This window comes from Phoca vitulina, unplaced genomic scaffold (assembly GCF_004348235.1).
Source record: "Phoca vitulina isolate PV1807 unplaced genomic scaffold, GSC_HSeal_1.0 scaffold16, whole genome shotgun sequence".
Taxonomy (NCBI): domain Eukaryota; kingdom Metazoa; phylum Chordata; class Mammalia; order Carnivora; family Phocidae; genus Phoca; species Phoca vitulina.
In genome coordinates, this window is record NW_022589719.1 from 30,189,003 (window position 1) to 30,199,888 (window position 10,886).

Genomic DNA, 10,886 nt, shown 5'->3' on the forward strand with positions numbered 1-10,886 from the left:
AAAAAAAAAAAAGAGTAAAAAACTTAACTGACTGAGCCACCCAGGTGCCCCTAGGCTGCTAAGCTCCTTGAGGAAGGTCACTCTGCCTGTCTTAAGTACTTGTCAGTGGGCTACAAGTTGTAAAGGAAGTTTAATTTTTTTCTTTTGCCTTTGTTCTCCACATCAGCTATGGTGTTCATCTTTGCCACCACATAGTGGATTTTGCCTGAAAACAAACCCACTGCAGAAGACCGAGCCTAGAGATGGAGAGAAAGGACATTCTTGAAACGATCATATGTGCTCCTGAATCCAGCAGTGTCTGAAGTCAGTGTAGTTCAGGGCTTTCTGATCCATGGGCCAGTACTCTCTCTTTTTCTTTCTTTTTTTTTTTTTTAAGATTTTATTTATTTATTTGAGAGAGAGAGAACGAGAGACAGAGAGCATGAGAGGGAGGAGGGTCAGAGGGAGAAGCAGACTCCCTGCCGAGCAGGGAGCCCGATGTGGGACTCGATCCCGGGACTCCAGGACCATGACCTGAGCCGAAGGCAGTCGCTTAACCAACTGAGCCACCCAGGCACCCAGTACTCTCTCTTTTTCACTTGACCTGGTTGACATTTGGTTTCTATCATCTGCAATGGAAGAGTCATAAGTGATACAGGAAACAAGCAGCGGTCAGATCATGTAAGACTGGAATGTGAGGATAAGTTTGGACTTTATACTGGGGTAACTGGGAACCATGGAGGGGTTTTAAGCAGGGGAAAAACATGGTCCCTGTTATAGAAATTATAGAGCCCATCCCTCTGCCCCAGGCCAAAGCCAGATCCACTCCATTATACTGGTCCTCAAACCCCAAATCCCACCACTATCAACTTTATCAGAGGTAGAGTCTAAATCAAAAGACCTTAATGAGTGTTGGTACCACCCCCTGGGTAATAAACCAATCTGCCATTAAAAGTATGTATGGAGGGGAGCCTGGGTGGCTCAGTCGGTTAAGCATCTGCCTTCAGCTCAGGTCATGATCTCAGGGTCCTGGGATCGAGTCCCACATCAGACTCCCTGCCCGGCGGGGAGCCTACTTCTCCCTTTCCTGCTCCCCCTGCTTGTGTGCTCTCTCTCTCTGTCAAATAAATAAATAAATAAATCTTAAAAAAAAAAAAAAAAAGCATGTATAGATTTATAACACCCCAAGACCCAGGCAGTGCAGAAAGGAATATTATCTGAAAATATAAGTTGAGAGCCATGCAAATGGGCAGGGGGATGTCTTTTTAGATACATACTTATTGCTTCCAGAAATTTTGGGGGCGGGCGTTGAAAGATACGCTTACGTAAGAAGAAACCTAGTAAGGGAACCAGCAGGCTCTGCAGCTTTGACTCTTTCAACTGAGTTAAAATTGGTGGGTTCACCATGCTCATCCTTACTCTGAGTGCTAGAGGGCATTCATCACCCAGAGCTTGCTGGCCCGGCAGGAAGTCAGCATCAGTGACCTTCCAGCTGAAGCCCAAGATCCACTCTAGACAACAGGATGCAGGAAGGAACAGAGGCCAAAATCTCCTGTGGAAAGGGGTGGAGTCTTCCTTAGGAAGAGAGCAGTTGTCTTATTTAGAGACCAAGAAGGAAGTTCACGTACATGTGCAGGGTGAGCCTGAGGACCAGAAAGCAGTCAGAAGAAGAGAAGCATCCATGAGGATGAAGATGGAAAGAAGTCTCAAGTCCTATGGTGCTTTTCTGCGTGATACAAGGGAATGTGCAAGGGAGCCAGAATTATAATCAATGCTCCTTTTATCACGTAAATTCCTTCTGAAACCGGCCTAATTCAGTGTCTTGCAAATTTTTTAGCATGTGTAGGAATCACCTATAGGGCTTGTTACAAATACAGATTCCTGGAATCCTTCTATAGATTCTGATTTTGTAGAAAGAGTGGAAGCTATTTATGCCTGTTGAGCATCCTTCACCCTGTCTTTGGTATCCTTTGGGGAAACACATTTATTCGTTGGTTAACTCCGGTCCCTATTGGTCCGTGATGGCTCCACAGTCCACCCACTTTTAGGATGCACGTGTGTTAGTGCTGAGTAGGTTCCCACAAGCGGCCCATGCTGAGCTGTCAGAGAAACCCCAGAGCAAAAAGTGAAAGGTACAAGGTGTGAAAGGTACAAGGTGTGGAAGAGGGGCCATCAGGTTGTACCTACACAAAGTTGACAAAGGCCGCATAGAACTCGAAAAAGAAAATAATAATAATAAATTTAAAAAATAAAAATAAATTTTTTAAAAAGTCCTGAAAAAGACATGGTTGAGAGGATTTGAAGAAACCCACAGAGAGCTCCTGGAAAGTCTGCTTCCTGAACTCTCAGGTCCACTCCATTAAGTCCAACCCATTACAAGAGGATTCATGGAATAAGCTGTGTGACTGATAGACCACTGAGCATCTAGTAGGATGGCTGTAATAGAAACGAGGGACAATACTAGTGTGGGCAAGGTTGTGGAGAAAGAGGACCCCCTCCTGCTTTGCTGCTGGGAACGCAGGGTGCGGCCACTGCGGAAAACCATTTTGGCAATTCCGCAAAAAGTTGAACATAGAACTAGCCTAAGACCCAGCAAATCCACTCCTAGGCATATACCCCGAAGAACTGAAAACAGGTGTCTAAACAAAGACCTGTACATACATGTTCACAGCAGCACTATTCACAATAACCGAAAGATGGAAATGACTCGAATGTCCGTCACTGACGAATGGGTAAATAAAATGCAGTGTGTGTGTACAATTGAATATTGTCCAGCAATAAAAAGAAATGAAGTACTGATACATGTTACAAGAGTGAACTTGGGAGACATGATGCTAATTAAAAGCCAATCACAAAAGGCCATATTGTATGATTCCATTTATATGAAATGCCTAGAATATGCAAATGTATAGAGACAGAAAGTAGATGGGCGAGCGGTTGCTATGGGATGGGAGAGGTGCTGGGGACAATGAGTAGTGACTGCTAATGGGTAGGGAGTTTCTTTTAGGAGGAACGATAATGTTCTAAAATCACATTGTAGTGATATTGGTTGCACATGGAACTGTACGCTTTAGATGAGTGAATTGTATGGAATGTAAATTCGATCTCAATAAAGCTATTTTTATTCATTTATTTGTTTTTGAGAGAGAGGTTGGGGGTGGCAGAGGAAGAGAGAGAATCTTAAGCAGAATTCATGCCCAGCATGGAGCCCAATGGGGGGCCTCGATGTCACGACCCTGAGATCATGACCCCAGCCAAAATCAGGAGTCCGTTGCTCAACTGACTGAGCCACCCAGGTGCCCCTCAAGAAAGCTATTTTTTAATAACCTGAAAGGCGAGGGTGCCTAAGTGGCTCAGTCGGTTGAGCAACGGACTCCTGATTTTGGCTGGGGTCATGATCCTGGGGTCCTAGGATCGGGCCCAGGTCTGGCTCCCCTAATAAATAAATCTTAAAAAAATAAATAAATAACCTTAAAGTCCTGTGTCCCAGGAAACCCCTCCGTCACTCGGGCAAACCAGGAGGGTTGATCCCCCTCGCACCACCCGCAGCCATATAACATTATAAAAAATAATAACAAGGAGGTTGGGGAGAGAACGCAGGGCCTGGAGTATAAGCTTGTTGTGACAATGCTGTGTACAGAGGCAAACCTTTATTTCTCACTCACAGATCTGTGCGTGAACTGAGCCTCTTGCGGGCCAGCTGGGCTCAGGTGGACTTGGGTGTCTCCCATCGGAGGACCCAGGCTGCAGGAGCAGCATCACCCTGGGGCACGCTCTTCTCAAGGTGGACGGCACTCTAAGAGAGGCCAAGCCACACCACGCGAATATCCATAAAGCCTCAGCCAGGATATAGCTTACTTCACGCCTGCTCACGCTCTATTGGCCAAGACAAGTCACGTTGCCAAGCCCAAAGTCAGTGGGATGGGAAAATATTCACTGCCTAGTAAGAGGCACTGAAAATTCTCAAGGTAATGGGGCTGGGCGTGTAATCTTATTACAGGGGGAGTGGAATAGTTGAAAACAAGCCAATCTACCACAACTACTGGACCACATACTTGTCATTCCTGCCTTATGAGACATTTGTCTAATGTCTACCGCACGGGGATCTTTTTTTCTTTAATAGAAATTACTATACTTAAAATTATGATTGGGTGCCTGGGTGGCTCAGTCGTTAAGTGTCTGCCTTCAGCTCAGGTCATGATCTCAGGGTCCTGGGATCGAGCCCCGCATCGAGCCTGCTTCTCCCTCTCCCACTCCCCCTGCTTGTGTTCCCTCTCTCTCTATGTCTCTCTCTGTCAAATAAATAAATAAAATCTTAAAAATAAAATGAAATTATTATTATAAAAGTAAAAATATCAGACAATACAGAAAATGTTCAAATGTAAAAATTAGCCAGAATCCCACCATTCAGGGTTAGACAATGTTAATAGCTTCGTGTTCATTCTTATATAATTTCTTATATAAAAAATTATATATATATATATAATCACACTGATGCTATGTTTAACATAATCAGGATCATGATATATGTATTGTTTTGTAATCTCCATTGTCAGTTAAAATTTCAAGAATACCTTTCTATACAAAAACATAGATCATGGGGCACCTGGGTGGCTCAGTCATTAAGCATCTGCCTTCAGCTCAGGTCCTGATCTCAGGGTCCTGGGATCAAGCCCCACGTCAGGCTCCCTGCTCACGAGGAAGCCTCCTTCTCCCTCTCCCAATCCCCTTGCTTGTACTCTCTCTCTCTCTCTCTGTTAAATAAATAAATAAAATCTTTAAAAAAATAGATCAGGGGTGCCTGGGTGGCTCAGTAGTTAAGCATCTGCCTTCAGCTCAGGTCATGATCCCAGGGTCCTGGGATCGAGCCCCACATCAGGCTCCCCGCTCACGAGGAAGCCTGCTTCTCCCTCTCCCACTCCCCCTGCTGTGTTCCCTCTCTCGCCGTGCCTCTCTCTGTCAAATAAATAAATAAAATCTTAAAAACAAATAAATAAATAAATAATCATCATTATTATTTTTTTAGAGAGAGAGAGAGCAAGTGAACAGGGGTGGAGAAGGGCAGAGGGAGAGGGAGAGAGAGAATCTTAAGCAGGCTCCACACCCAGGACAGAGCCCAACGTGGGGCTCGATCTCATGACCCTGAGATCATGACCTGAGTTGAAATCAAGAGTTGGGCGCTTAACCAACTGAGCCACCCAGGCGCCCTAGATCATTATTTCTAACGTTCGTATGAATCTTACGGTAGTTACCACATCTTTCATGTGTTTATAAACATTTTTCATCAATAATTCTGTTATCATGACACATTTATTTCCATTTCTCATGTTTACTTACGATCTGTAGCAATGTTATTCCATTTTTTGCTTCAACATAATCATCGCGTACATGTTCGTGGTTTGCACACTTGACATTATTTCATGAAGGCTTTTCCATGTTGTCACAGTCTGGATATTCTTTTTGGTGCGAACACACCATCATCTGTCAGCCGGTTCCTGTTGTTAGACGTTGTGGTTATTGTTAGTATTTTACTGTTATATTCACTCATCCCAGAAATTTTTACGGCATTGATTGGCTGGGGGTTATGATTGTTTTCCAGTTTTGCCTTCTTTTCCACCATTCTTCCCTTCCTATGGAGCGGAGGTGGGCCAGTTGCTGGCATTTTCCAACTGTTGAGTTCAGTAGTAGTTTAGCAGGTCAGTAAGAGAAGTTCACTGCCCTAGATTTACATAGTTTGGAGCCACTTTCCTACACAGTGGTTGATAGCTGTCCTCAGTAGGAATGGTTTCCAGAGATTCTCCTGCTGCCCACTAAGCTGATTTGGCTCATTTTCTGGCACCAAAGCATAGGGCCAGACGTCATCTGGTGATATGAGTGTGTCATACAGAGCCCAGCCCCGGAAGCTCACTCGGGCAGTGGAGGAGAAACGAGGTTTGAAATGTACAGAGCTAGAAGCCAGTCCAGGGAAAGAGCGGCCACACCGCCTGCTATGTGGGAAAAGCCCATCGACATGGAGAAAATAAGGCTTCTCTACAGAAAGAGGCAGAGACCAGAGATGAAAAGAATGTCCTCGTGGCATTCGTGTCCTGGGTCCTGTTATTCTCAAAGCCTGCCTGTGTCCCTGCCCTTCCCAGGATTGGGCGCTTAGCACTTCCTTGAAATCCACGAGTCAACAAATCGCCCATTTTTTCTGAGCTACTTTGAGTTGACATTTTTGCAACGAGAGCCCTGAAGCGCCGGCACCAAGCCGGAGCTAACACCCCAGCCCCTGGGCCGGTGCTGGAACTAGAAAGATGGACGGAAAAATGGACCTGCCCTCCAGGAGCCCGGAGACCACAGGGGACTGTGACATGCAAACAAATCATCGGTGTGCTATGCCTGGTTTCATAGGACAGCTGTCCCGACCGAGTCAAGAGCCAAGAGAAGGGGACCTCTGACTACATGCAAGAACTGAGCAACATTTCACCCAGCACCTAGGAGTGAGAGTATACTAAGTTTCAGGGAATGAGTAGTTTAAGGGGCAAACACTGCTATGATATCTGTGTTGGGTCATTATTTTTCTTCTTTTGGGTGACTTCAGGATAACTTTTTTTTTTTTAAGCAGGCTCCACACTGGGAGCCCAATATGGGGTTTGACCTCACGACCCTGAGATCAAAACCTGAGCTGAGATCAAGAGTCGGACTTAACTGACTGAGCCACCCAGGTGCCCTGTTGGCAATAGGATTATTGAGCCAAAGAGCATGGACAGATATTTATTATGGCTTTTGCTGAAGATCGCTACAAAATGCCAAGCAAGTTAGAAGTGAAGCCACGCATCCACCCTCTTACTTAGCCTTCAACAGCCCTCTCCACATTTAGAGCTTCAGACAGCTTTATTTCCTGCAGCACTCTGCTCACTGTCTGCATCATCGCTGAGGCCCTAAAACGCCACCAATAGTAAAAGCTGTACTAAAAGGAAATGCTTCATCCCAGCTTGGGCCTCCAGCCCAGGGGACACTATGGAGAGCGGCCTGGAGCAGCTGATTGCTAGAACAGGCCATCCGTTGCCATCTCTCTCATCTCCAGGCTGTCCTTCCTGTTTTAGGAATCTCATACTCTAAAGCCAGATTTACAAAGTCAAAAGACGAGTTACAGACGTACTCGTCTAGGAAACCTACCCTCCTCCTCCACAGGGGGCTAGCTCGACAATTAAGATTCCACTTCCTTCTAGGCGCCCGGGTGGCTCGGTCGGTTAAGCGTCTGCCTTCTGCTCAGGTCATGATCCCGGAGTCCCGGGATCAAGCCCCACATCAGGCTCCGTGCTCTGCCCGGAGTTTATTTCTCCCTCTCCCTCTGCCCCTCCCCTGCCCCTTCTCTCTGTCTCTCAAGTAAATAAAACTTAAAAAAAAAAAAAAAGAAAAGAAAAAGAAAAAAGATTCCACTTCCTTCAGCAACGCACTGACTATGTATGTAGCCAAGCGGGTGGGAACTCCACCTAAGATGGTCTCGAGCTCCCCCTCAGGTCCTCGTGGCAGAGAGGGCTGGCTCAGTAGCGGGTGTGATGGGAAAGAGCCCAGGTTTTGCAGCGGGATGGAATTGCTCTGTGACTTGCAAGTTGTTCGATTTCTGAGGACTGATTTCTCTCAGATTGGATTTCTTCATGTAGATATTGGAGCTAATAGTATCTACCCTTTGTGCATTTAACGAGGACTTTGAGTTCACTGAGAAGGAGAGCAGAACTGTAATGGAAAGAGCAAGGACAGGGGACAGGCAGAGCCAGAGCAGAGTCCTGCTTTTGCAACTAACCATATTTCATTAAATCTGAGATGTCACAGATTGCAAGAGAAGCCATCATCTTATGTACCCTTAAGAAACAGCACTGCCAAGGGGCGCCTGCCTGACGCAGACTCAGCAGAGTATGTGACTCTTGATCTCAGGGTCATGAGTTCAAGCCCACATTTGTGTGAAGCCTATTTAAAAAAAAAAAAAAAAAACTGCCAAATTCTGACACAATTTCTCATCTCTTTGCATTGTATTTTATAGTTAAAGATCTCTTTCAGACTTGGGGCGCCTGGGTGGCTCAGTTGGTTGGGCGACTGCCTTCGGCTCAGGTCATGATCCTGGAGTCCCGGGATCGAGTCCCGCGTCGGGCTCCCTGCTCGGCGGGGAGTCTGCTTCTCCCTTGGACCCTCCCCCCTCTCATGTGCTCTGTTTCTCATTCTCTCTCTCTCAAATAAATAAATAAAATCTTAAAAAAAAAAAAGATCTCCTCCAGACTTACTGATATTTTGACAGACTTATTTTTTATTTTTTTAAAGATTTTATTTACTTACTTGACAGAGAGAGAGCACGCACAAGCAGAGGGAGCAGCAGAGGGAGAGGGAGAAGCAGGCTCCCCGCTGAGCAGGGAGCCCAATGTGGGGCTCGATCCCAGGACCCTGGGATCATGATCTGAGCCAAAGGCAGACGCTTAACCGACTGAGCCACCCAGGCGCCCCTTGACATAGACTTTTATTATATCACTCTTTTTTTTTTCTAATTCAAGATTGAATTTTTTATTTTTTTATTTTTTTTCAAATTTTTATTAAATTCTAGTTAGTTAGCATATAGTGCAATATTGGTTTCGGGAGTAGAATTTAGTGATTCATCACTTACATAGAACACCCAGTGCTCATCACAACAGTGCCTTCCTTAATGCCCTTCACCCATTTAGCCCATTCCCCCCACTCCCATCCCTCAACCCTGTTTGTTTCCCTATAGTTAAGAGTGTCTTATGGTTTGCGTCCCTCTTTTTTTTTCCCCTTCCCCGATGTTCATCTGTTTTGTTCCCTAAATTCCACATATGAGTGAAATCATATGGTATTTGTCTTTCTCTGACTGACTTACTTCACTTAGCATAATACACTCTAGCTCTATCCATGTTGTTGCAAGTGGCAAGATTTCATTCTTTTTGATGGCTGAGTAATATTCCATTATACATATATATACACATACACATACATACATATATACACACATACCACATCTTTTTTTTAATTTTTTTTTAAAGATTTTATTTATTTCACAGAGAGACACAGCGAGAGAGGGAACACAAGCAAGGGGATTGGGAGAGGGAGAGGCAGGGTCCCCGCTGAGCAGGGAGCCCGATGCGGGGCTCGATCCCAGGACCCTGGGACCATGACCTGAGTCAAAGGCAGAAGTTTAACGACTGAGCCACCCAGGCACCCCATACTACATCTTCTTTATCCATTCATCAGTCGACGGACATTTGGGCTCTTTACATTATTTGACTATCGTTGATAATGCTGCTTATAAACACTGGAGTTCATGTGCTCCTTTGAACCTGTATTTTTATACCCTTTGGGTAAATACCTAGAATTGCAATCGCTGGGTTGTAGGGTAGTCTATTTTTAACTTTTTGAGGAAACTCCATCCTGTTTTCCAGGGTGGCTGCACCAGTTTGCATTCCCACCAACAGTGTAGGAGGGTTCCCCTTTCTCTGCATCCTCCACAACATCTGCTGTTTCCTGTGTTGTTGATTTTAGCCATTCTGACAGGTGTGAGGTGCTACCTCATCATGGTTTTGATTTGTATTTCCCTGATGATGAGGATGTTGAATGTCTCTTCATGTGTCTGTTGGCCATCTGGATGTCTTCTTTGGAAAAATGTCTATTCCTGTATATCACTCTTCATATACATAAAGATGAAATGCATGCAAAGTAAATTGGCTAAAGTTGTCAAAGCCCTCTGACCGAAGACCACCAGGAACACTGCTGTTGTCAAAAAAAAGTTAGGTTTATTTAACTTGCTTCCGTAAAGGAGAATGTACCCTAGGGAAAACCCTCATGTGAGTCTCTTTAAATTCGGGCTTGCATTCCATGGTTCTGTGGAGGGATTAGGGAAGTGGGGGGCCAGTTCTGGATTGAATGTTGTCAAAAAGCAGGGGCAACTTAGAGATTGGGTATCTTTTTTTTTTTTTAAGATTTTATGTATTTATATGACAGAGAGAGAGACAGCGAGAGAGGGAACCCAAGCAGGGGGAGTGGGAGAGGGAGAAGCAGGCTTCCCGCGGAGCAGGGAGGTCGATGCGGGGCTCGATCCCAGGACCCTGGGATCACGACCTGCGCTGAAGGCAGACAATTAACGACTGAGCCACCCAGGTGCCCCAAGACCGGGTATCTTTATAACGTTCATCTAGGAGGCAGGAGGATGCAAGCAGGGCTGGAGTTATCTATGGTAAGGAAGCAGCAACCACTCAGAGTCATCTTTGTGGTCACCAAGGGGCCTCACCTATGTCTCATTCTGAGCGTGATTTATTTCTGCTGGTAACATCATGGTCTGAATATCAGAAGGGCGATCTTGAACACTCTTGATATTCCTAAAACTTCACAGTGATGTCCACTATAGAAAGTATCCCCATTCCAAGGATGTTAAAATGTAGAGAAAACGCTCGTCTTGGATTTGATGAAATAGGATTCTTGCTGTATTACTTTGGGCAAGTAATTTACCCCTTTAAGCCTCAACTTCCTGCTCTGTAAAATGGGAACAATACAGTCTACCACATTAAGATTTATGAGGACACAGTGCCTGGTATAATATTGGGTGTATCACTCAGAGTCCAAGGGGGGAAATAAGAACCATTCTAAGTATGTAAAACAAAGAATTTAATGCAAGGTATTGGTGACACCAGTGACAAGGGTGATGGAAGGGCTGAGTAGTCCCAACAGGGGACAGAGAGGTAACCCAGAGATTAGCAAACACACGACACTCCCTACCACTCCTAAACCGGAGGGACAAATGGAGGAGATGGAATTAATGTAGCCTGGAAGTGAGGATCATCCCCCAGAAGTTGGAACCAAGGCAGCCTACCCAGCAAGAGCTGGAACCAAAGAGGAGCTTTATCTATGGCTGGAGACCTGCCCAAGCC